At 42.7% G+C, this 25705-nt stretch overlaps 1 protein-coding gene and 21 non-coding genes across 22 annotated transcripts in view; 15 read left to right on the top strand and 7 right to left on the bottom strand.

Annotated features, from left to right (window-relative positions):
• Positions 1-25705, top strand: part of znf1046 (zinc finger protein 1046) — a 659651-nt gene that overhangs the window by 316577 nt on the left and 317369 nt on the right. The gene's annotated exons all lie outside the window — the stretch shown is intronic.
• On the top strand, positions 7331-7403 carry trnav-aac (transfer RNA valine (anticodon AAC)). Its single transcript has one exon. It is a non-coding gene; the product is annotated as a tRNA-Val (tRNA).
• trnav-cac (transfer RNA valine (anticodon CAC)) lies at positions 7508-7580 on the top strand. The gene has a single exon. It is a non-coding gene; the product is annotated as a tRNA-Val (tRNA).
• trnal-cag (transfer RNA leucine (anticodon CAG)) lies at positions 8659-8741 on the bottom strand. Its single transcript has one exon. It is a non-coding gene; the product is annotated as a tRNA-Leu (tRNA).
• On the top strand, positions 10069-10141 carry trnav-aac (transfer RNA valine (anticodon AAC)). The gene has a single exon. It is a non-coding gene; the product is annotated as a tRNA-Val (tRNA).
• trnav-cac (transfer RNA valine (anticodon CAC)) lies at positions 10246-10318 on the top strand. Its single transcript has one exon. It is a non-coding gene; the product is annotated as a tRNA-Val (tRNA).
• trnal-cag (transfer RNA leucine (anticodon CAG)) lies at positions 11265-11347 on the bottom strand. The gene has a single exon. It is a non-coding gene; the product is annotated as a tRNA-Leu (tRNA).
• trnav-aac (transfer RNA valine (anticodon AAC)) lies at positions 12674-12746 on the top strand. The gene has a single exon. It is a non-coding gene; the product is annotated as a tRNA-Val (tRNA).
• Positions 12851-12923, top strand: trnav-cac (transfer RNA valine (anticodon CAC)). The gene has a single exon. It is a non-coding gene; the product is annotated as a tRNA-Val (tRNA).
• Positions 14002-14084, bottom strand: trnal-cag (transfer RNA leucine (anticodon CAG)). Its single transcript has one exon. It is a non-coding gene; the product is annotated as a tRNA-Leu (tRNA).
• Positions 15411-15483, top strand: trnav-aac (transfer RNA valine (anticodon AAC)). Its single transcript has one exon. It is a non-coding gene; the product is annotated as a tRNA-Val (tRNA).
• Positions 15588-15660, top strand: trnav-cac (transfer RNA valine (anticodon CAC)). Its single transcript has one exon. It is a non-coding gene; the product is annotated as a tRNA-Val (tRNA).
• Positions 16607-16689, bottom strand: trnal-cag (transfer RNA leucine (anticodon CAG)). The gene has a single exon. It is a non-coding gene; the product is annotated as a tRNA-Leu (tRNA).
• Positions 18016-18088, top strand: trnav-aac (transfer RNA valine (anticodon AAC)). The gene has a single exon. It is a non-coding gene; the product is annotated as a tRNA-Val (tRNA).
• On the top strand, positions 18193-18265 carry trnav-cac (transfer RNA valine (anticodon CAC)). Its single transcript has one exon. It is a non-coding gene; the product is annotated as a tRNA-Val (tRNA).
• trnal-cag (transfer RNA leucine (anticodon CAG)) lies at positions 19344-19426 on the bottom strand. Its single transcript has one exon. It is a non-coding gene; the product is annotated as a tRNA-Leu (tRNA).
• On the top strand, positions 20753-20825 carry trnav-aac (transfer RNA valine (anticodon AAC)). Its single transcript has one exon. It is a non-coding gene; the product is annotated as a tRNA-Val (tRNA).
• On the top strand, positions 20930-21002 carry trnaa-cgc (transfer RNA alanine (anticodon CGC)). The gene has a single exon. It is a non-coding gene; the product is annotated as a tRNA-Val (tRNA).
• On the bottom strand, positions 22081-22163 carry trnal-cag (transfer RNA leucine (anticodon CAG)). Its single transcript has one exon. It is a non-coding gene; the product is annotated as a tRNA-Leu (tRNA).
• On the top strand, positions 23490-23562 carry trnav-aac (transfer RNA valine (anticodon AAC)). Its single transcript has one exon. It is a non-coding gene; the product is annotated as a tRNA-Val (tRNA).
• On the top strand, positions 23667-23739 carry trnav-cac (transfer RNA valine (anticodon CAC)). Its single transcript has one exon. It is a non-coding gene; the product is annotated as a tRNA-Val (tRNA).
• Positions 24818-24900, bottom strand: trnal-cag (transfer RNA leucine (anticodon CAG)). Its single transcript has one exon. It is a non-coding gene; the product is annotated as a tRNA-Leu (tRNA).

Here is a 25705-nt window from a genome sequence, read left to right as displayed (position 1 = left end):
ACTCATGTAGAATATACTGAAGTGATATTATATATAGGTACCATAAAAGCAATATGCAAACAAAATCAATATGCAAACATAAAAAGCATCAAATGTTGATCTTGATCTTTGGTCATCCTTGTTTCTCTTCTTCTAAGCTATCAGCATCTTCACTTGACTTTAAAAAGATGTTAATGGAGATGTGTGGTTGAGAGTCTGAGTTCTGAAATCTGTAGTTGTGCATTCATCATCCCTTGACTTGTGGCACTGCTGTATGTGGTACTCAGGCATATTATCAGAATCACTCTTTACTTTGTTCTGATAAACTTCTCCTTCCACAAGTTGAACTTCGTAGTTTAGAGCTTTGGAAAATTCAGGCTCCTCTGTTTCCGGTCAGCTTTCCCTTGCTGGAGATGTTTCCTTTCGCTCCCTTGGGGCATTGGTACCCCATCAATGGCATCCACTTTGGCAGCTGTTGGATTTGCCCTCATCCAGATATGGTCCTTTCCTCCTGAGCTCACCAGAGCATCCTCAGATAGACTCAATCACCTAGACCAGTTGGACCTTGTATCACTGCTCTCTCCCATGGCTCCTTTCTGGTTTCCTGCACAGATATCGCTTTGCACATGGCAATTATTTGTTTCTTTATTAAAGTCCCTACTGCATTTGACATCTTTGCAAACCATTCCAAGAGGTTATGTGCAAGGTTATAGGTGAAATTATATGCAAGGTTTTATGCAAAGTTTCATGTGGTTTCTTGCAAGGGTCATGCGGTTTCTTGCAAGGTTTCTTTCAAGGGTCGACCCAATAGCAGTTCATGCGTTGCAGTGTTAGATGTCTGTTTCTGTTAGTTTCCATGCCATCATTCACCAATGCACTTGTTAGCAAATTAATCCCATTAAGTTTATTATTTTCACATATTTCATTGAGCGTTGGTCTTGATGGATCATCTTCATCTCTTTCAGCCAATTCTGGTAATTGAGCATAATACAATTATTCTCTCTTTTGCTTTATTCACAAATTTTTCATACTCCTTTAGATGTTTTTATTTATTGATCACTTATTAACTTCATGAATACTTTATGAATTCAAACCCTTTATGAACTTATTTCTGAAGGCATTTAGAAATTTAGGAAGTACTTCTCTTGTCACAGATGTATTAACTATACCTGCTTCATAATCTGCTCCTGATGCTACCTCTAATCATCTACTCATTATAGTTTCTCAACTGTGCTTGTTTACAGAATAAATCTCTATCCATTCAGCACTAAAAACAGTCATCATATCTCACTGTTTGGAGCAATGGTCTCCAGTCAAGTCTTTTAATTGAACTAGATCTTTGTGAAGCTGTAGACAATTCAATCATCCACATATTGCGACAGTGTCTATCCTAAGATCTTCTCCCTTATTATAACCCTTTATGCATTCTGGTGTATACAGTATTTGCTAGTCATCAGCCTACATAAGTACAAACAAGTTTCTACCCTCCTCTGGTAGTTACCTAAAATTAACTCAATAGAAATCAAACCACTTAAAATATTTATCATCCAAAAGAACATATATTTACATACAATATTAACTTTAGCTGGAAAATCTTCTCCTATAGATTACTCTTAAATCATAACCTAACTCTTGTTTTGTCTTCATATGTAATTATTGTCTTTAAATTCCATCAAAAATTATTAGTCATTTATACATTTATTACTACTTTAAATTTCAATTTAAAAATAAATGTCTAGGACAGATTGCATATTACAGTATCTAGATGTTTCTATTAGTGCTCTTATATTTTTACACTTTTCAATAGAGTTTTATACCTATTTCAGCATTTAGTGGTTTTCTTTCTGGACAGATCTGCATCTAATCCATTTTAACCCTCACTGTGCTGGCTGATTTTATCTGCATCTCAGTCCTGTAATGACAATCATTTAGTTGGAATTTGACACTTCTTTCTTTGCTAATTTATTTTCTGATCTATATATTAATTCCTTTTTTGTCTTTGAGTTATTTTCTTTTGGCTCATAATTATTTCCTAAGGCATTCCCATTAAACTAGTTGTTTATACAATTTTGATGCACTTTTTTATCAGCTGACTAAAACTTACTGTATGCTTTGTAAATTTCTCTTTGCTCTGTTTTAATTATTATTCCTTAATATTTTTTTCTAATTATTCTTCACATATGTTTTCATGTGAAACAATATCTTTTTCTTAAACACTTTTCTCCTTTCTCCCAATTTGTTTTATAGTAATTTAGAACTGTTACTTTTTGACCTTACCATATCTTATGAATTTATTTCAATTGTTATTTCAATCTTCCCTTTAAATGTAAATCATTTTTCTAAATTTGAATCTCTTTCCAGTTTTCAATATCCAATCTTGATTTAGGCCATTCACAATAAGATTATGTTAAGATACTTTACTTAATTTTAATTTAAATACTTAGTTATATTCTTATTTATTCTCCAAATTATTTATTGCCTTATCAAAAGCTTTTTCTTTTTCTTTAGTTACCACCCTGCATTGTAATTTATCATTCTATGTTTAAGGAACTTTTATTAAGTCTACTGAAACTTAAACTCAAATTATTTACCATTCATCATAATATATAATTTCATCATTTAAAGTTTTCACCTTGAAATTACCTTATAACACTTTTTCTTACTTAAAAATTTGCATCATAATAATTTCTCTCAAATTGACAGGAGTCTGATTTGATACAAGAATGGGTAGCTACACTTTTGTTCTTAATTTCCTTCTGTAATGCTTTAACTGAATTTGGACTATAGAAGCTACTTTGAGATGGACTGTCAGACTATCCCGCCTCGCAACCTAAGACAACTAGTTCACAGATGGTGCTAGTCTTTTCTGTGGTGTCCTGAAATTCCTTCATATCAGGGCACAGTGTTTCCCCCTCTCTCTTTGGGCTGGCTTCTTTCTTTGACTCAGCTGATGTAAAGTTCTGGTGGAGCGTTTTTTCTCTTTGAACAGTTCATCAGTCTCTTGTTAGTGTCTCTTTTGAATGTCTCTGAACAAATGTAGCTTTTTCAGTCCTCCTTTCAGTTCATGTCACAAGTGTCCACAGCCATTTTGCTCTTTGTGTTTTTTCACACACCTTTCCATTTGCCAGTGTACTCAGAGATGTCTGGTAGGTACGAGACTACAGTCCCCCAAAGTTCATCCCTATGTCCTCTTAATTAATATATATAGAATTTAGCTCATGACTCTTTTTTTTCCCATTTTTTCCTTCATCAAATAAAGACTCCTTTTATCCATTTCTTTTATTAATTAATTAATTTATTTATCTATTTTTATTTGCTGTTTAACAACTTATTTTTTCTAATTCTCAATCATTTTTATCAAATGTAAATATGCTTAATTTTCTATTTGTTAAATGTTCTTATAATTAATTTATTTGGCTTCAGATTGTGCTTCACTTATTTTTCCTAATTTATTCCAGTGCTTCCTCACTAGTTACATTACCTCTTACATTATTTTAATTTCTCTAACATTTCTGTTTTTAATTCACCAGCACTACATGGTGCTTACATCTGATATAACTGTTCAAAATCCTTACTGCAATAGCTTAGAGTTCATAGTACTATGTTAACTCTACATGTTTGTTTACTTTAAGCATTTTTCCTATCTGAAATGCAATTTTTAATTTTAAATTAATTTTTAGGTACATAAATTATTAACTATATAATTTTTGAACTCACTATGCTGTTCTTTCATTTCTCCTCAGTGTCTTTGCTTTACATCTGACTCACTGCTTTTACTACAAATAGCTGTTGGCTCAGATGACAGCCTGTAGCTGACTTTAAAACAGATAACAACAGTCAACTTAAACCACAACAATTTTTGATTGCACTTAAACATAATTTTATCTTCTAAAGCCAAATCTTGTTTTCTTCAAAATGTTACTGTTTTTTTTTTCTAATTTTTATTTTATCGCTTTAATATATATATTTTTAAATATCATCTCTTTATTCTATTAAACAATGTTTGGACTTCTTTTTTCTACATTTTCCTATGCTTCTTTTCCTTTTCAAAAGTTAACATTTTTATCTCTTAGCTTTTCCTAATTCATTTTCCTTTGGACTTATTTTCCTTAAACATTTGATCATTAACTCTTCAATAAATCCATATTCATTAAAGTTTTCTTTTCTAATTCTTTATTTACTCAAATCATTAACTTATCTATTTTTATTCATACTGATTTAGTAAATTTATTTCCCGATCAATATAACTATTAATCTCCATATGTAGATATTTCCATGCTTCAATTTTTTATTTCTTAATATTTATTAGTATAGCTTTCAGTTGCATTTTTAATAACACTTTTTATTTTTTTAATCTTATTCTATCATTAATATTTTTGTTATTTTATTTATCTTATTACATTACTTTATAATATTTCTATTTATTTAATACCTTATAATATATCTTTACTCTTTAGCTTCTATCTGTCCTGTGAAACTTTTGTTCTTAAAATAGACAGATTCTTACCACTCCTGAAGCAGACCTTCTTCCAGACTGTCGGCATGTCAGGAATTTCAGTCACCTCTCTGCCTAGTTCATACTTAAAAACACTTCAAACACACAGAGATTATTCAGAAAAATGTTTAACTAGTATATTCTTGTTTTTAGTCTGTGTCTTTCAAATGCAATATGATCTCAATTAATTTTATGAGGCTTAATCCTCCTCTGTATCACAATATCTTCCCTAAACTGCATCACTCTCTATCTTATTGTTCTTAAATCACACAACATATGCAGTCCTTCTTTTATATTATAATATAAAACGATAATTCTTTTAAACTCACTCTTATTGCAACCATACTTCTAAACACAATCATACTTCTCACTCATTCTAACCTATCTCTTACACTGTGTAACCTGAACCTCACCTCTATTCTAGTCTCTCTAGATCAAAGGTGATAGCTTCTAAGCACCCCAGCAACACAGACAAATACACAAATACTTACAATTACATAAATACACCTCACTCCTCTTGAGTGACCTGTCCGAACAGCCTCTAACCTTAGAGCTGTAACCACAGAATTCTCCACTACACTCCTCTTGAGTGACCTGTTACTTCTGCTCCCGTCTTTACTGTCCTTCAGTAAAAATAGCATTTCACAGGATTTGTGCCTTTTTCCCCCAGCCTCCTGAATAATAATATTTATTATTATTAAAACAGAACGGGTACTCCGAGGTCTTTGCGCGCTTCTCTCTACTTTATTAATCTGCTTCCTCTTAACTTAAAAATGCTCTATGCATATTCTTCATAATATTAAAAAATTTCCCAAACATGAGTAACAGTTACTAGTTAACGTTTATCCTATCCGTCAAGGCCCTCTTAGGAAAACACAGATCATTTGCATGCAAATTGTTATTTTCATCTGGTATTCAAAACCCCTTTGTTTTCCTTTCATATCTTTACTTTTTAGTTTTACTTGTAGTTCGTTATAGCTGGAGAAACAGTTCAAGTGACTTTTTACCGTTACAAGCAGGTCCTTGGTAGAAAAAACACAAACGTATAAGCTTAAAATTGCTTACCGTTTTTTATCGTGGCCACATATTTGTGTTTTTCCTCCAAGCCCCAGCATGTCCAGTGTCACTCGTTTGTCTCTTTCCAGCCCCACGTTGGGCGCCATTTGTCGTAAATTTTGACTTATCAATTAGAAATTATCAGACCAGAGGTTTTGAATATCAGAAAATAGACTTTATTCTCCATAATAAAGCCGAGAAAGAGCAGAGCAGACCCCAGAGCATTCTGAAGTCTCTCCTGGACACCTTCCAAAGTCTCTCCTGCTCCTTCTGAAGTCTCTCCTGCACCTTCTGAAGTATCTGTGTTTGTTACAATTTTTATACAGGATTATTTGACACACCCCTAAGTCTCTTTTTAACTCTTGACCATTTTTGAATAGGTTTCTAGTCTAAGGAGTCCTGCTATTCTTGGCTCTCAGCCCACTAGCTCATGTCAGCAGAGATGTTACAGGTCTATGTCAGCAAAGTATAGATGCAACTTATGCAAAAGGATTAAGTGTTTACATACATTGTCATGAAAGCATAATCACTTGATAATATGTTACTCATTCTAACTTCTGACACATATAGCTTCATAGAAGTATTTAACCTATATAATCAGTGCTTTACATATTCAGTTATTCTACACAATCAGTCACTCAGCCTTCTCCTAGTGTTGCTTCTGTGCAGGCACTCTCATCTTACACAGACATATCACTGTATTTTTAACACACGCTGGCATGTTTGCTGCAAACACTACATACATTTTGTGAAGAGAAAATTAACTGCTTTACACTTAGAAAATACTTCACACTGAGAGAATAGAAATCTTCAACAGCAGCATTTTGCTGACTGAAGGGTGGTTATGTAGTGTGTTTTATTTTTAATCATGGACAGATTCCCCGGCAACGACATGGAAATGGAGGGACTTGCAAGAAAGGATAAAGAAAATGGGCTGGATAATAGACGAAGAGATAAAGAAAATGGACTTGACAACAGACAAAGAGATAAATAAAATGAAGAGCCCGGCCAACGAAGAGGTGAGAAAAGTAAGGATAAGCAAGAGGTACAAAGAAGAGTATGCACAAAAGAAGCAACAGTAACTGTAGAAGTAGAAAATGTAAAAGATGCAAGAAGATTTGATATAACCAAAGCAGTCACGGAGCTGATTGGAGAAGGAAGAATGCTGGCGGTGAGACCCAAACAAACCAAGGGAGTATGAAGTAACAATGGAGACTGAAGATGACACCGAAATTTTAATAGACAATGGATTGACAATTAAAGGAGTGAAATCTGAAGTACGGAGGTTACAAAACAGAGACTATGTTGTTTCGTTCAAGCATCTGCCTGTTTACCTAGCAAATGAAGAAATTTTAAGCAAGCTAGAGAGATGGGGAGTTTTCCCCATATCTAAAATTAAAAGAAGATTGTATCCTGGCACAAACATAGAAGATGGAACAAGGTTTGTAAAAAACAGATTTCCGGAAGAGATGGTCTCCTTACCATACAGTACCAAAATCGAGACGGCGGAAGCGCCACAGCACTTTAGAGTCATGCACACCAATCAGGTCAAAACCTGTCGACTATGCATGAGCTCAGAAAATGTGATGAAGGAACGCCCAGAATTCAGGTGCTTCAAATGTGACGAAAGGGGACATTTCGCAAGGACCTGTACAGCTGTGTCGGGCCCGGATTGTAAATTGGCCCTAATACCTGCAGGGAGCTTGTCACGCTGAGTTGGCTTTGTCCGCTCGATTGACCAACGCGTACGCCTTGTTTTATCCTTGCAGGCCTAACTTTGCTGGTGAAAGTACTTGTGGGGTTTCTGTAGTGTAGTGGTCATCACGTTCGCCTAACACGCGAAAGGTCCTCGGTTCGAAACCGAGCAGAAACAGTGCTCTTCTTTTGGCGAGAAAATAATAGCATCCACTGCCGCACCAGCAATGATCGTCGACAGGCACCCAATCAAAAAGGGTTATCAGCTCGATTTGCCTGAAGGTTTCCGTAGTGTAGTGGTTATCACGTTCCCCTCACACGCGAAAGGTCCCCAGTTCGAAACTGGGCGGAAACAACATCTGGCTTTTATGACAATTGTCAAATCAGGCTTCTGTTGAGTACTGACGTTCACTGAAAACATTCTTTCTGCAGAGCGGTGTGAGGCTAGAAGTTTGAATTCAGCTCAGTGTTTACCGCCCCTCGCGGTGTCGCAAACTTGCGTAGAATCTGATTTCTTTTAGCTTTGTGTTGTGCATGAGCAGGTGGCCAGTGCGTTTGCTGGCCCTTCACGGTGCAGACCGTACAAGACAGCTCTATAAAAAAAAAGACTATAAATACTTGAAGCAGCACTGGCCTATTGGTTTCCGTAGTGTAGTGTTTATCATGTTTGCATTACACGCTAAAGGTCTCCTGTTCGAAACTGGGCGGAAGCATACAATTAGCGGACACTTTTGTCCAAAGCGACATACAATAGTGGAGGTATTCAACAAGCCGAGGCAATGCATACGAAAAAGGGCTATTTATTCCAAGTAATTTGTTTGTGCTCAGAGAATTTAGTGCTGGAGTAGGAGTTTCGTTTTCTTTAGAGAGAGGGATATTCACCGGGGTTCGGGTGTACTCTGAAGAGATGGGTGTTAGCTGTCGTTTGAAGGACACCAGTGTATCCGTAATCCGACTGGGAATGGGAAGGTGATTCCACCAGCGTAGAACATTGAATGAAAACATTGTGGAAAGTGACTTTCCATCTCTCTGCGCTGGCACCACAAGACAGTGCTCTCACCCTAACCGGAGGCTCCTGTGGTTATCACGATGGCTTTACAAGCGGAGGGTCTCCTGTTAGCAACTGGGCGGAAACATTCAGATTTGCTTTTACGCACATTCTCAATTGGCTCTCTGCTCACTGGATGATCCACGATACAAGGGCATGGATCTGTCAAATGTCATGACTTGACGTTGTACGAGGATTTGACGAAAAAAATGCCCTGCAAACCTTAAAAAGCAACACTATCCCAGGACAATTTTTTTGATCCCCTTTCACTGCACTTGCATAAAAGCCCGCGTGATGCGGCACTTTGTCAGTGTTACTGTATCATTCGGACATGGGGGCAGAGAGTTAAAGAATTCAGCCTGAGCGCACTGCCGCAGGCTCAGTTTGTCAGAAGTGGGATTCGAACCCACGCCTCCAGGGGAGACTGCGACCTGAACGCAGCGCCTTAGACCGCTCGGCCATCCTGACATGCAAGCTTGGCGGGAGCTGTCTCCTGGGAGCCACACCGCAGTACATGGAATCTGGTGCTTCACAGCTTGCCCAGCTCCGTCTGTTCTCACTCATTGGCGCTGCAGGCAGCTAATCTGTGCTCGCCTCCTGGGGCTGCGCCTAGTTTCAATAGCCAACACTTGACAGCTGTCATTGCTTACGGCCACACCACCCTGAGGGGGCTATAGAGCAAACAGGAAGTGAGTTGGCAGCAGTAAGGAGAGAAAGGCTCTCCCCATTTTGTTTGTCTACCTTTTTGTTTATTGACCTTGAGTGTTTTTGTTTGTTTGTTTTCTTTTTGTCTTTAAAAACCACCTAACAGCAGCATTTTGCTGACTGAAGGGTGGTTATGTAGTGTGTTTTATTTTTAATCATGGACAGATTCCCCGGCAACGACATGGAAATGGAGGGACTTGCAAGAAAGGATAAAGAAAATGGGCTGGATAATAGACGAAGAGGTAAAGAAAATGGACTTGACAACAGACAAAGAGATAAATAAAATGAAGAGCCCGGCCAACGAAGAGGTGAGAAAGGTAAGGATAAGCAAGAGGTACAAAGAAGAGTATGCACAAAGGAAGCAACAGTAACTGTAGAAGTAGAAAATGTAAAAGATGCAAGAAGATTTGATATAACCAAAGCAGTCACGGAGCTGATTGGAGAAGGAAGAATGCTGGCGGTGAGACCCAAACAAACCAAGGGAGTATGAAGTAACAATGGAGACTGAAGATGACACCAAAATTTTAATAGACAATGGATTGACAATTAAAGGAGTGAAATCTGAAGTACGGAGGTTACAAAACAGAGACTATGTTGTTTCGTTCAAGCATCTGCCTGTTTACCTAGCAAATGAAGAAATTTTAAGCAAGCTAGAGAGATAGGGCAGTTTTCCCCATATCTAAAATTAAAAGAAGATTGTATCCTGGCACAAACATAGAAGATGGAACAAGGTTTGTAAAAAACAGATTTCCGGAAGAGATGGTCTCCTTACCATACAGTACCAAAATCGAGACGGCGGAAGCGCCACAGCACTTTAGAGTCATGCACACCAATCAGGTCAAAACCTGTCGACTATGCATGAGCTCAGAAAATGTGATGAAGGAACGCCCAGAATTCAGGTGCTTCAAATGTGACGAAAGGGGACATTTCGCAAGGACCTGTACAGCTGTGTCGGGCCCGGATTGTAAATTGGCCCTAATACCTGCAGGGAGCTTGTCACGCTGAGTTGGCTTTGTCCGCTCGATTGACCAACGCGTACGCCTTGTTTTATCCTTGCAGGCCTAACTTCGCTGGTGAAAGCACTTGTGGGGTTTCTGTAGTGTAGTGTTCATCACGTTCGCCTAACACGCGAAAGGTCCTCGGTTCGAAACCGAGCAGAAACAGTGCTCTTCTTTTGGCGAGAAAATAATAGCATCCACTGCTGCACCAGCAATGATCGTCGACAGGCACCCAATCAAAAAGGGTTATCAGCTTGATTTGCCTGAAGGTTTCCGTAGTGTAGTGGTTATCACGTTCGCCTCACACGCGAAAGGTCCCCAGTTCGAAACTGGGCGGAAACAACCTCTGGCTTTTATGACAATTGTCAAATCAGGCTTCTGTTGAGTACTGACGTTCACTGAAAACATTCTTTCTGCAGAGTGGTGTGAGGCTAAAAGTTTGAATTCAGCTCAGTGTTTACCGCCCCTCGCGGTGTCGCAAACTTGCGTAGAATCTGATTTCTTTTAGCTTTGTGTTGTGCATGAGCAGGTGGCCAGTGCGTTTGCTGGCCCTTCACGGTGCAGACCGTACAAGACAGCTCTATAAAAAAAAAAGACTATAAATACTTGAAGCAGCACTGGCCTATTGGTTTCCGTAGTGTAGTGTTTATCATGTTTGCATTACACGCTAAAGGTCTCCTGTTCGAAACTGGGCGGAAGCATACAATTAGCGGACACTTTTGTCCAAAGCGACATACAATAGTGGAGGTATTCAACAAGACGAGGCAATGCATACGAAAAAGGGCTATTTATTCCAAGTAATTTGTTTGTGCTCAGAGAATTTGGTGCTGGAGTAGGAGTTTCGTTTTCTTTAGAGAGAGGGATATTCACCGGGGTTCGGGTGTACTCTGAAGAGATGGGTGTTAGCTGTCTCACCCTAACCGGAGGCTCCTGTGGTTATCACGATGGCTTTACAAGCGGAGGGTCTCCTGTTAGCAACTGGGCGGAAACATTCAGATTTGCTTTTACGCACATTCTCAATTGGCTCTCTGCTCACTGGATGATCCACGATACAAGGGCATGGATCTGTCAAATGTCATGACTTGACGTTGTATGAGGATTTGACGAAAAAAATGCCCTGCAAACCTTAATAAGCAACACTATCCCAGGACAATTCTTTTGATCCCCTTTCAGTGCACTTGCATAAAAGCCCGCGTGATGCGGCACTTTGTCAGTGTTACTGTATCATTCGGACATGGGGGCAGAGAGTTAAAGAATTCAGCCTGAGCGCACTGCCGCAGGCTCGGTTTGTCAGAAGTGGGATTCGAACCCACGCCTCCAGGGGAGACTGCGACCTGAACGCAGCGCCTTAGACCGCTCGGCCATCCTGACATGCAAGCTTGGCAGGAGCTGTCTCCTGGGAGCCACACCGCAGTACATGTAATCTGGTGCTACACAGCTTGCCCAGCTCCGTCTGTTCTCACTCATTGGCGCTGCAGGCAGCTAATCTGTGCTCGCCTCCTGGGGCTGCGCCTAGTTTCAATAGCCAACACTTGACAGCTGTCATTGCTTACGGCCACACCACCCTGAGGGGGCTATAGAGCAAACAGGAAGTGAGTTGGCAGCAGTAAGGAGAGAAAGGCTCTCCCCATTTTGTTTGTCTACCTTTTTGTTTATTGACCTTGAGTGTTTTTGTTTGTTTGTTTTCTTTTTGTCTTTAAAAACCACCTAACAGCAGCATTTTGCTGACTGAAGGGTGGTTATGTAGTGTGTTTTATTTTTAATCATGGACAGATTCCCCGGCAACGACATGGAAATGAAGGGACTTGCAAGAAAGGATAAAGAAAATGGGCTGGATAATAGACGAAGAGGTAAAGAAAATGGACTTGACAACAGACAAAGAGATAAATAAAATGAAGAGCCCGGCCAACGAAGAGGTGAGAAAGGTAAGGATAAGCAAGAGGTACAAAGAAGAGTATGCACAAAGGAAGCAACAGTAACTGTAGAAGTAGAAAATGTAAAAGATGCAAGAAGATTCGATATAACCAAAGCAGTCACGGAGCTGATTGGAGAAGGAAGAATGCTGGCGGTGAGACCCAAACAAACCAAGGGAGTATGAAGTAACAATGGAGAATGAAGATGACACCGAAATTTTAATAGACAATGGATTGACAATTAAAGGAGTGAAATCTGAAGTACGGAGGTTACAAAACAGAGACTATGTTGTTTCGTTCAAGCATCTGCCTGTTTACCTAGCAAATGAAGAAATTTTAAGCAAGCTAGAGAGATGGGCAGTTTTCCCCATATCTAAAATTAAAAGAAGATTGTATCCTGGCACAAACATAGAAGATGGAACAAGGTTTGTAAAAAACAGATTTCCGGAAGAGATGGTCTCCTTACCATACAGTACCAAAATCGAGACGGCGGAAGCGCCACAGCACTTTAGAGTCATGCACACCAATCAGGTCAAAACCTGTCGACTATGCATGAGCTCAGAAAATGTGATGAAGGAACGCCCAGAATTCAGGTGCTTCAAATGTGACGAAAGGGGACATTTCGCAAGGACCTGTACAGCTGTGTCGGGCCCGGATTGTAAATTGGCCCTAATACCTGCAGGGAGCTTGTCACGCTGAGTTGGCTTTGTCCGCTCGATTGACCAACGCGTACGCCTTGTTTTATCCTTGCAGGCCTAACTTTGCTGGTGAAAGTACTTGTGGGGTTTCTGTAGTGTAGTGGTCATCACGTTCGCCTAACACGCGAAAGGTCCTCGGTTCGAAACCGAGCAGAAACAGTGCTCTTCTTTTGGCGAGAAAATAATAGCATCCACTGCCGCACCAGCAATGATCGTCGACAGGCACCCAATCAAAAAGGGTTATCAGCTCGATTTGCCTGAAGGTTTCCGTAGTGTAGTGGTTATCACGTTCGCCTCACACGCGAAAGGTCCCCAGTTCGAAACTGGGCGGAAACAACCTCTGGCTTTTATGACAATTGTCAAATCAGGCTTCTGTTGAGTACTGACGTTCACTGAAAACATTCTTTCTGCAGAGCGGTGTGAGGCTAGAAGTTTGAATTCAGCTCAGTGTTTACCGCCCCTCGCGGTGTCGCAAACTTGCGTAGAATCTGATTTCTTTTAGCTTTGTGTTGTGCATGAGCAGGTGGCCAGTGCGTTTGCTGGCCCTTCACGGTGCAGACCGTACAAGACAGCTCTATAAAAAAAAAGACTATAAATACTTGAAGCAGCACTGGCCTATTGGTTTCCGTAGTGTAGTGTTTATCATGTTTGCATTACACGCTAAAGGTCTCCTGTTCGAAACTGGGCGGAAGCATACAATTAGCGGACACTTTTGTCCAAAGCGACATACAATAGTGGAGGTATTCAACAAGACGAGGCAATGCATACGAAAAAGGGCTATTTATTCCAAGTAATTTGTTTGTGCTCAGAGAATTTAGTGCTGGAGTAGGAGTTTCGTTTTCTTTAGAGAGAGGGATATTCACCGGGGTTCGGGTGTACTCTGAAGAGATGGGTGTTAGCTGTCGTTTGAAGGACACCAGTGTATCCGTAATCCGACTGGGAATGGGAAGGTGATTCCACCAGGGTAGAACATTGAATGAAAACATTGTGGAAAGTGACTTTCCGTCTCTCTGCGCTGGCACCACAAGACAGTGCTCTCACCCTAACCGGAGGCTCCTGTGGTTATCACGATGGCTTTACAAGCGGAGGGTCTCCTGTTAGCAACTGGGCGGAAACATTCAGATTTGCTTTTACGCACATTCTCAATTGGCTCTCTGCTCACTGGATGATCCACGATACAAGGGCATGGATCTGTCAAATGTCATGACTTGACGTTGTACGAGGATTTGACGAAAAAAATGCCCTGCAAACCTTAAAAAGCAACACTATCCCAGGACAATTCTTTTGATCCCCTTTCAGTGCACTTGCATAAAAGCCCGCGTGATGCGGCACTTTGTCAGTGTTACTGTATCATTCGGACATGGGGGCAGAGAGTTAAAGAATTCAGCCTGAGCGCACTGCCGCAGGCTCGGTTTGTCAGAAGTGGGATTCGAACCCACGCCTCCAGGGGAGACTGCGACCTGAACGCAGCGCCTTAGACCGCTCGGCCATCCTGACATGCAAGCTTGGCAGGAGCTGTCTCCTGGGAGCCACACCGCAGTACATGGAATCTGGTGGTTCACAGCTTGCCCAGCTCCGTCTGTTCTCACTCATTGGCGCTGCAGGCAGCTAATCTGTGCTCGCCTCCTGGGGCTGCGCCTAGTTTCAATAGCCAACACTTGACAGCTGTCATTGCTTACGGCCACACCACCCTGAGGGGGCTATAGAGCAAACAGGAAGTGAGTTGGCAGCAGTAAGGAGAGAAAGGCTCTCCCCATTTTGTTTGTCTACCTTTTTGTTTATTGACCTTGAGTGTTTTTGTTTGTTTGTTTTCTTTTTGTCTTTAAAAACCACCTAACAGCAGCATTTTGCTGACTGAAGGGTGGTTATGTAGTGTGTTTTATTTTTAATCATGGACAGATTCCCCGGCAACGACATGGAAATGAAGGGACTTGCAAGAAAGGATAAAGAAAATGGGCTGGATAATAGACGAAGAGGTAAAGAAAATGGACTTGACAACAGACAAAGAGATAAATAAAATGAAGAGCCCGGCCAACGAAGAGGTGAGAAAGGTAAGGATAAGCAAGAGGTACAAAGAAGAGTATGCACAAAGGAAGCAACAGTAACTGTAGAAGTAGAAAATGTAAAAGATGCAAGAAGATTCGATATAACCAAAGCAGTCACGGAGCTGATTGGAGAAGGAAGAATGCTGGCGGTGAGACCCAAACAAACCAAGGGAGTATGAAGTAACAATGGAGACTGAAGATGACACCGAAATTTTAATAGACAATGGATTGACAATTAAAGGAGTGAAATCTGAAGTACGGAGGTTACAAAACAGAGACTATGTTGTTTCGTTCAAGCATCTGCCTGTTTACCTAGCAAATGAAGAAATTTTAAGCAAGCTAGAGAGATGGGGAGTTTTCCCCATATCTAAAATTAAAAGAAGATTGTATCCTGGCACAAACATAGAAGATGGAACAAGGTTTGTAAAAAACAGATTTCCGGAAGAGATGGTCTCCTTACCATACAGTACCAAAATCGAGACGGCGGAAGCGCCACAGCACTTTAGAGTCATGCACACCAATCAGGTCAAAACCTGTCGACTATGCATGAGCTCAGAAAATGTGATGAAGGAACGCCCAGAATTCAGGTGCTTCAAATGTGACGAAAGGGGACATTTCGCAAGGACCTGTACAGCTGTGTCGGGCCCGGATTGTAAATTGGCCCTAATACCTGCAGGGAGCTTGTCACGCTGAGTTGGCTTTGTCCGCTCGATTGACCAACGCGTACGCCTTGTTTTATCCTTGCAGGCCTAACTTCGCTGGTGAAAGCACTTGTGGGGTTTCTGTAGTGTAGTGTTCATCACGTTCGCCTAACACGCGAAAGGTCCTCGGTTCGAAACCGAGCAGAAACAGTGCTCTTCTTTTGGCGAGAAAATAATAGCATCCACTGCTGCACCAGCAATGATCGTCGACAGGCACCCAATCAAAAAGGGTTATCAGCTTGATTTGCCTGAAGGTTTCCGTAGTGTAGTGGTTATCACGTTCGCCTCACACGCGAAAGGTCCCCAGTTCGAAACTGGGCGGAAACAACCTCTGGCTTTTATGACAATTGTCAAATCAGGCTTCTGTTGAGTACTGACGTTCACTGAAAACATTCTTTCTGCAGAGCGGTGTGAGGCTAGAAGTTTGAATTCAGCTCAGTGTTTACCGCCCCTCGCGGTGTCGCAAACTTGCGTAGAATCTGATTTCTTTTAGCTTTGTGTTGTGCATGAGCAGGTGGCCAGTGCGTTTGCTGGCCCTTCACGGTGCAGACCGTACAAGACAGCTCTATAAAAAAAAAAGACTATAAATACTTGAAGCAGCACTGGCCTATTGGTTTCCGTAGTGTAGTGTTTATCATGTTTGCATTACACGCTAAAGGTCTCCTGTTCGAAACTGGGCGGAAGCATACAATTAGCGGACACTTTTGTCCAAAGCGACATACAATAGTGGAGGTATTCAACAAGACGAGGCAATGCATACGAAAAAGGGCTATTTATTCCAAGTAATTTGTTTGTGCTCAGAGAATTTAGTGCTGGAGTAGGAGTTTCGTTTTCTTTAGAGAGAGGGATATTCACCGGGGTTCGGGTGTACTCTGAAGAGATGGGTGTTAGCTGTCTCACCCTAACCGGAGGCTCCTGTGGTTATCACGATGGCTTTACAAGCGGAGGGTCTCCTGTTAGCAACTGGGCGGAAACATTCAGATTTGCTTTTACGCACATTCTCAATTGGCTCTCTGCTCACTGGATGATCCACGATACAAGGGCATGGATCTGTCAAATGTCATGACTTGACGTTGTATGAGGATTTGACGAAAAAAATGCCCTGCAAACCTTAATAAGCAACACTATCCCAGGACAATTCTTTTGATCCCCTTTCAGTGCACTTGCATAAAAGCCCGCGTGATGCGGCACTTTGTCAGTGTTACTGTATCATTCGGACATGGGGGCAGAGAGTTAAAGAATTCAGCCTGAGCGCACTGCCGCAGGCTCGGTTTGTCAGAAGTGGGATTCGAACCCACGCCTCCAGGGGAGACTGCGACCTGAACGCAGCGCCTTAGACCGCTCGGCCATCCTGACATGCAAGCTTGGCAGGAGCTGTCTCCTGGGAGCCACACCGCAGTACATGGAATCTGGTGCTACACAGCTTGCCCAGCTCCGTCTGTTCTCACTCATTGGCGCTGCAGGCAGCTAATCTGTGCTCGCCTCCTGGGGCTGCGCCTAGTTTCAATAGCCAACACTTGACAGCTGTCATTGCTTACGGCCACACCACCCTGAGGGGGCTATAGAGCAAACAGGAAGTGAGTTGGCAGCAGTAAGGAGAGAAAGGCTCTCCCCATTTTGTTTGTCTACCTTTTTGTTTATTGACCTTGAGTGTTTTTGTTTGTTTGTTTTCTTTTTGTCTTTAAAAACCACCTAACAGCAGCATTTTGCTGACTGAAGGGTGGTTATGTAGTGTGTTTTATTTTTAATCATGGACAGATTCCCCGGCAACGACATGGAAATGAAGGGACTTGCAAGAAAGGATAAAGAAAATGGGCTGGATAATAGACGAAGAGGTAAAGAAAATGGACTTGACAACAGACAAAGAGATAAATAAAATGAAGAGCCCGGCCAACGAAGAGGTGAGAAAGGTAAGGATAAGCAAGAGGTACAAAGAAGAGTATGCACAAAGGAAGCAACAGTAACTGTAGAAGTAGAAAATGTAAAAGATGCAAGAAGATTCGATATAACCAAAGCAGTCACGGAGCTGATTGGAGAAGGAAGAATGCTGGCGGTGAGACCCAAACAAACCAAGGGAGTATGAAGTAACAATGGAGACTGAAGATGACACCGAAATTTTAATAGACAATGGATTGACAATTAAAGGAGTGAAATCTGAAGTACGGAGGTTACAAAACAGAGACTATGTTGTTTCGTTCAAGCATCTGCCTGTTTACCTAGCAAATGAAGAAATTTTAAGCAAGCTAGAGAGATGGGCAGTTTTCCCCATATCTAAAATTAAAAGAAGATTGTATCCTGGCACAAACATAGAAGATGGAACAAGGTTTGTAAAAAACAGATTTCCGGAAGAGATGGTCTCCTTACCATACAGTACCAAAATCGAGACGGCGGAAGCGCCACAGCACTTTAGAGTCATGCACACCAATCAGGTCAAAACCTGTCGACTATGCATGAGCTAAGAAAATGTGATGAAGGAACGCCCAGAATTCAGGTGCTTCAAATGTGACGAAAGGGGACATTTCGCAAGGACCTGTACAGCTGTGTCGGGCCCGGATTGTAAATTGGCCCTAATACCTGCAGGGAGCTTGTCACGCTGAGTTGGCTTTGTCCGCTCGATTGACCAACGCGTACGCCTTGTTTTATCCTTGCAGGCCTAACTTCGCTGGTGAAAGCACTTGTGGGGTTTCTGTAGTGTAGTGGTCATCACGTTCGCCTAACACGCGAAAGGTCCTCGGTTCGAAACCGAGCAGAAACAGTGCTCTTCTTTTGGCGAGAAAATAATAGCATCCACTGCCGCACCAGCAATGATCGTCGACAGGCACCCAATCAAAAAGGGTTATCAGCTCGATTTGCCTGAAGGTTTCCGTAGTGTAGTGGTTATCACGTTCGCCTCACACGCGAAAGGTCCCCAGTTCGAAACTGGGCGGAAACAACCTCTGGCTTTTATGACAATTGTCAAATCAGGCTTCTGTTGAGTACTGACGTTCACTGAAAACATTCTTTCTGCAGAGCGGTGTGAGGCTAGAAGTTTGAATTCAGCTCAGTGTTTACCGCCCCTCGCGGTGTCGCAAACTTGCGTAGAATCTGATTTCTTTTAGCTTTGTGTTGTGCATGAGCAGGTGGCCAGTGCGTTTGCTGGCCCTTCACGGTGCAGACCGTACAAGACAGCTCTATAAAAAAAAAGACTATAAATACTTGAAGCAGCACTGGCCTATTGGTTTCCGTAGTGTAGTGTTTATCATGTTTGCATTACACGCTAAAGGTCTCCTGTTCGAAACTGGGCGGAAGCATACAATTAGCGGACACTTTTGTCCAAAGCGACATACAATAGTGGAGGTATTCAACAAGACGAGGCAATGCATACGAAAAAGGGCTATTTATTCCAAGTAATTTGTTTGTGCTCAGAGAATTTAGTGCTGGAGTAGGAGTTTCGTTTTCTTTAGAGAGAGGGATATTCACCGGGGTTCGGGTGTACTCTGAAGAGATGGGTGTTAGCTGTCGTTTGAAGGACACCAGTGTATCCGTAATCCGACTGGGAATGGGAAGGTGATTCCACCAGCGTAGAACATTGAATGAAAACATTGTGGAAAGTGACTTTCCGTCTCTCTGCGCTGGCACCACAAGACAGTGCTCTCACCCTAACCGGAGGCTCCTGTGGTTATCACGATGGCTTTACAAGCGGAGGGTCTCCTGTTAGCAACTGGGCGGAAACATTCAGATTTGCTTTTACGCACATTCTCAATTGGCTCTCTGCTCACTGGATGATCCACGATACAAGGGCATGGATCTGTCAAATGTCATGACTTGACGTTGTACGAGGATTTGACGAAAAAAATGCCCTGCAAACCTTAAAAAGCAACACTATCCCAGGACAATTCTTTTGATCCCCTTTCAGTGCACTTGCATAAAAGCCCGCGTGATGCGGCACTTTGTCAGTGTTACTGTATCATTCGGACATGGGGGCAGAGAGTTAAAGAATTCAGCCTGAGCGCACTGCCGCAGGCTCGGTTTGTCAGAAGTGGGATTCGAACCCACGCCTCCAGGGGAGACTGCGACCTGAACGCAGCGCCTTAGACCGCTCGGCCATCCTGACATGCAAGCTTGGCAGGAGCTGTCTCCTGGGAGCCACACCGCAGTACATGGAATCTGGTGCTTCACAGCTTGCCCAGCTCCGTCTGTTCTCACTCATTGGCGCTGCAGGCAGCTAATCTGTGCTCGCCTCCTGGGGCTGCGCCTAGTTTCAATAGCCAACACTTGACAGCTGTCATTGCTTACGGCCACACCACCCTGAGGGGGCTATAGAGCAAACAGGAAGTGAGTTGGCAGCAGTAAGGAGAGAAAGGCTCTCCCCATTTTGTTTGTCTACCTTTTTGTTTATTGACCTTGAGTGTTTTTGTTTGTTTGTTTTCTTTTTGTCTTTAAAAACCACCTAACAGCAGCATTTTGCTGACTGAAGGGTGGTTATGTAGTGTGTTTTATTTTTAATCATGGACAGATTCCCCGGCAACGACATGGAAATGAAGGGACTTGCAAGAAAGGATAAAGAAAATGGGCTGGATAATAGACGAAGAGGTAAAGAAAATGGACTTGACAACAGACAAAGAGATAAATAAAATGAAGAGCCCGGCCAACGAAGAGGTGAGAAAGGTAAGGATAAGCAAGAGGTACAAAGAAGAGTATGCACAAAGGAAGCAACAGTAACTGTAGAAGTAGAAAATGTAAAAGATGCAAGAAGATTCGATATAACCAAAGCAGTCACGGAGCTGATTGGAGAAGGAAGAATGCTGGCGGTGAGACCCAAACAAACCAAGGGAGTATGAAGTAACAATGGAGACTGAAGATGACACCGAAATTTTAATAGACAATGGATTGACAATTAAAGGAGTGAAATCTGAAGTACGGAGGTTACAAAACAGAGACTATGTTGTTTCGTTCAAGCATCTGCCTGTTTACCTAGCAAATGAAGAAATTTTAAGCAAGCTAGAGAGATGGGGAGTTTTCCCCATATCTAAAATTAAAAGAAGATTGTATCCTGGCACAAACATAGAAGATGGAACAAGGTTTGTAAAAAACAGATTTCCGGAAGAGATGGTCTCCTTACCATACAGTACCAAAATCGAGACGGCGGAAGCGCCACAGCACTTTAGAGTCATGCACACCAATCAGGTCAAAACCTGTCGACTATGCATGAGCTCAGAAAATGTGATGAAGGAACGCCCAGAATTCAGGTGCTTCAAATGTGACGAAAGGGGACATTTCGCAAGGACCTGTACAGCTGTGTCGGGCCCGGATTGTAAATTGGCCCTAATACCTGCAGGGAGCTTGTCACGCTGAGTTGGCTTTGTCCGCTCGATTGACCAACGCGTACGCCTTGTTTTATCCTTGCAGGCCTAACTTCGCTGGTGAAAGCACTTGTGGGGTTTCTGTAGTGTAGTGGTCATCACGTTCGCCTAACACGCGAAAGGTCCTCGGTTCGAAACCGAGCAGAAACAGTGCTCTTCTTTTGGCGAGAAAATAATAGCATCCACTGCCGCACCAGCAATGATCGTCGACAGGCACCCAATCAAAAAGGGTTATCAGCTCGATTTGCCTGAAGGTTTCCGTAGTGTAGTGGTTATCACGTTCGCCTCACACGCGAAAGGTCCCCAGTTCGAAACTGGGCGGAAACAACCTCTGGCTTTTATGACAATTGTCAAATCAGGCTTCTGTTGAGTACTGACGTTCACTGAAAACATTCTTTCTGCAGAGCGGTGTGAGGCTAGAAGTTTGAATTCAGCTCAGTGTTTACCGCCCCTCGCGGTGTCGCAAACTTGCGTAGAATCTGATTTCTTTTAGCTTTGTGTTGTGCATGAGCAGGTGGCCAGTGCGTTTGCTGGCCCTTCACGGTGCAGACCGTACAAGACAGCTCTATAAAAAAAAAGACTATAAATACTTGAAGCAGCACTGGCCTATTGGTTTCCGTAGTGTAGTGTTTATCATGTTTGCATTACACGCTAAAGGTCTCCTGTTCGAAACTGGGCGGAAGCATACAATTAGCGGACACTTTTGTCCAAAGCGACATACAATAGTGGAGGTATTCAACAAGACGAGGCAATGCATACGAAAAAGGGCTATTTATTCCAAGTAATTTGTTTGTGCTCAGAGAATTTAGTGCTGGAGTAGGAGTTTCGTTTTCTTTAGAGAGAGGGATATTCACCGGGGTTCGGGTGTACTCTGAAGAGATGGGTGTTAGCTGTCGTTTGAAGGACACCAGTGTATCCGTAATCCGACTGGGAATGGGAAGGTGATTCCACCAGCGTAGAACATTGAATGAAAACATTGTGGAAAGTGACTTTCCGTCTCTCTGCGCTGGCACCACAAGACAGTGCTCTCACCCTAACCGGAGGCTCCTGTGGTTATCACGATGGCTTTACAAGCGGAGGGTCTCCTGTTAGCAACTGGGCGGAAACATTCAGATTTGCTTTTACGCACATTCTCAATTGGCTCTCTGCTCACTGGATGATCCACGATACAAGGGCATGGATCTGTCAAATGTCATGACTTGACGTTGTACGAGGATTTGACGAAAAAAATGCCCTGCAAACCTTAAAAAGCAACACTATCCCAGGACAATTCTTTTGATCCCCTTTCAGTGCACTTGCATAAAAGCCCGCGTGATGCGGCACTTTGTCAGTGTTACTGTATCATTCGGACATGGGGGCAGAGAGTTAAAGAATTCAGCCTGAGCGCACTGCCGCAGGCTCGGTTTGTCAGAAGTGGGATTCGAACCCACGCCTCCAGGGGAGACTGCGACCTGAACGCAGCGCCTTAGACCGCTCGGCCATCCTGACATGCAAGCTTGGCAGGAGCTGTCTCCTGGGAGCCACACCGCAGTACATGGAATCTGGTGCTTCACAGCTTGCCCAGCTCCGTCTGTTCTCACTCATTGGCGCTGCAGGCAGCTAATCTGTGCTCGCCTCCTGGGGCTGCGCCTAGTTTCAATAGCCAACACTTGACAGCTGTCATTGCTTACGGCCACACCACCCTGAGGGGGCTATAGAGCAAACAGGAAGTGAGTTGGCAGCAGTAAGGAGAGAAAGGCTCTCCCCATTTTGTTTGTCTACCTTTTTGTTTATTGACCTTGAGTGTTTTTGTTTGTTTGTTTTCTTTTTGTCTTTAAAAACCACCTAACAGCAGCATTTTGCTGACTGAAGGGTGGTTATGTAGTGTGTTTTATTTTTAATCATGGACAGATTCCCCGGCAACGACATGGAAATGAAGGGACTTGCAAGAAAGGATAAAGAAAATGGGCTGGATAATAGACGAAGAGGTAAAGAAAATGGACTTGACAACAGACAAAGAGATAAATAAAATGAAGAGCCCGGCCAACGAAGAGGTGAGAAAGGTAAGGATAAGCAAGAGGTACAAAGAAGAGTATGCACAAAGGAAGCAACAGTAACTGTAGAAGTAGAAAATGTAAAAGATGCAAGAAGATTCGATATAACCAAAGCAGTCACGGAGCTGATTGGAGAAGGAAGAATGCTGGCGGTGAGACCCAAACAAACCAAGGGAGTATGAAGTAACAATGGAGACTGAAGATGACACCGAAATTTTAATAGACAATGGATTGACAATTAAAGGAGTGAAATCTGAAGTACGGAGGTTACAAAACAGAGACTATGTTGTTTCGTTCAAGCATCTGCCTGTTTACCTAGCAAATGAAGAAATTTTAAGCAAGCTAGAGAGATGGGGAGTTTTCCCCATATCTAAAATTAAAAGAAGATTGTATCCTGGCACAAACATAGAAGATGGAACAAGGTTTGTAAAAAACAGATTTCCGGAAGAGATGGTCTCCTTACCATACAGTACCAAAATCGAGACGGCGGAAGCGCCACAGCACTTTAGAGTCATGCACACCAATCAGGTCAAAACCTGTCGACTATGCATGAGCTCAGAAAATGTGATGAAGGAACGCCCAGAATTCAGGTGCTTCAAATGTGACGAAAGGGGACATTTCGCAAGGACCTGTACAGCTGTGTCGGGCCCGGATTGTAAATTGGCCCTAATACCTGCAGGGAGCTTGTCACGCTGAGTTGGCTTTGTCCGCTCGATTGACCAACGCGTACGCCTTGTTTTATCCTTGCAGGCCTAACTTCGCTGGTGAAAGCACTTGTGGGGTTTCTGTAGTGTAGTGGTCATCACGTTCGCCTAACACGCGAAAGGTCCTCGGTTCGAAACCGAGCAGAAACAGTGCTCTTCTTTTGGCGAGAAAATAATAGCATCCACTGCCGCACCAGCAATGATCGTCGACAGGCACCCAATCAAAAAGGGTTATCAGCTCGATTTGCCTGAAGGTTTCCGTAGTGTAGTGGTTATCACGTTCGCCTCACACGCGAAAGGTCCCCAGTTCGAAACTGGGCGGAAACAACCTCTGGCTTTTATGACAATTGTCAAATCAGGCTTCTGTTGAGTACTGACGTTCACTGAAAACATTCTTTCTGCAGAGCGGTGTGAGGCTAGAAGTTTGAATTCAGCTCAGTGTTTACCGCCCCTCGCGGTGTCGCAAACTTGCGTAGAATCTGATTTCTTTTAGCTTTGTGTTGTGCATGAGCAGGTGGCCAGTGCGTTTGCTGGCCCTTCACGGTGCAGACCGTACAAGACAGCTCTATAAAAAAAAAGACTATAAATACTTGAAGCAGCACTGGCCTATTGGTTTCCGTAGTGTAGTGTTTATCATGTTTGCATTACACGCTAAAGGTCTCCTGTTCGAAACTGGGCGGAAGCATACAATTAGCGGACACTTTTGTCCAAAGCGACATACAATAGTGGAGGTATTCAACAAGACGAGGCAATGCATACGAAAAAGGGCTATTTATTCCAAGTAATTTGTTTGTGCTCAGAGAATTTAGTGCTGGAGTAGGAGTTTCGTTTTCTTTAGAGAGAGGGATATTCACCGGGGTTCGGGTGTACTCTGAAGAGATGGGTGTTAGCTGTCGTTTGAAGGACACCAGTGTATCCATAATTCGACTGGGAATGGGAAGGTGATTCCACCAGCGTAGAACATTGAATGAAAACATTGTGGAAAGTGACTTTCCGTCTCTCTGCGCTGGCACCACAAGACAGTGCTCTCACCCTAACCGGAGGCTCCTGTGGTTATCACGATGGCTTTACAAGCGGAGGGTCTCCTGTTAGCAACTGGGCGGAAACATTCAGATTTGCTTTTACGCACATTCTCAATTGGCTCTCTGCTCACTGGATGATCCACGATACAAGGGCATGGATCTGTCAAATGTCATGACTTGACGTTGTACGAGGATTTGACGAAAAAAATGCCCTGCAAACCTTAAAAAGCAACACTATCCCAGGACAATTCTTTTGATCCCCTTTCAGTGCACTTGCATAAAAGCCCGCGTGATGCGGCACTTTGTCAGTGTTACTGTATCATTCGGACATGGGGGCAGAGAGTTAAAGAATTCAGCCTGAGCACACTGCCGCAGGCTCGGTTTGTCAGAAGTGGGATTCAAACCTACGCCTCCAGGGGAGACTGCGACCTGAACGCAGCGCCTTAGACCGCTCGGCCATCCTGACATGCAAGCTTGGCAGGAGCTGTCTCCTGGGAGCCACACCGCAGTACATGGAATCTGGTGCTTCACAGCTTGCCCAGCTCCGTCTGTTCTCACTCATTGGCGCTGCAGGCAGCTAATCTGTGCTCGCCTCCTGGGGCTGCGCCTAGTTTCAATAGCCAACACTTGACAGCTGTCATTGCTAACGGCCACACCACCCTGAGGAGGCTATAGAGCAAACAGGAAGTGAGTTGGCAGCAGTAAGGAGAGAAAGGCTCTCCCCATTTTGTTTGTCTACCTTTTTGTTTATTGACCTTGAGTGTTTTTGTTTGTTTGTTTTCTTTTTGTCTTTAAAAACCACCTAACAGCAGCATTTTGCTGACTGAAGGGTGGTTATGTAGTGTGTTTTATTTTTAATCATGGACAGATTCCCCGGCAACGACATGGAAATGGAGGGACTTGCACGAAAGGATAAAGAAAATGGGCTGGATGATAGACGAAGAGATAAAGAAAATGGACTTGACAACAGACAAAGAGATAAATAAAATGAAGAGCCCGGCCAACGAAGAGGTGAAAAAGTTAAGGATAAGCAAGAGATACAAAGAAGAGTATGCACAAAGAAAGCAACATTAACTGTAGACGTAGAAATGTAAAAGATGCAAGAAGATTTGATATAATCAAAGCAGTCACGGAGCTGATTGGAGAAGGAAGAATTCTGGCGGTGAGACCCAAACAAACAAGGGAGTATGAAGTAACAATGGAGACTGAAGATGACACCGAAATTTTAATAGACAATGGATTGACAATTAAAGGAGTGAAATCTGAATTAA

The sequence above is a fragment of the Danio rerio genome, chromosome 4 (genome assembly GCF_049306965.1).
Source record: "Danio rerio strain Tuebingen ecotype United States chromosome 4, GRCz12tu, whole genome shotgun sequence".
Classification (NCBI taxonomy): domain Eukaryota; kingdom Metazoa; phylum Chordata; class Actinopteri; order Cypriniformes; family Danionidae; genus Danio; species Danio rerio.
This window is presented reverse-complemented; position numbering and strand designations above follow the sequence as displayed.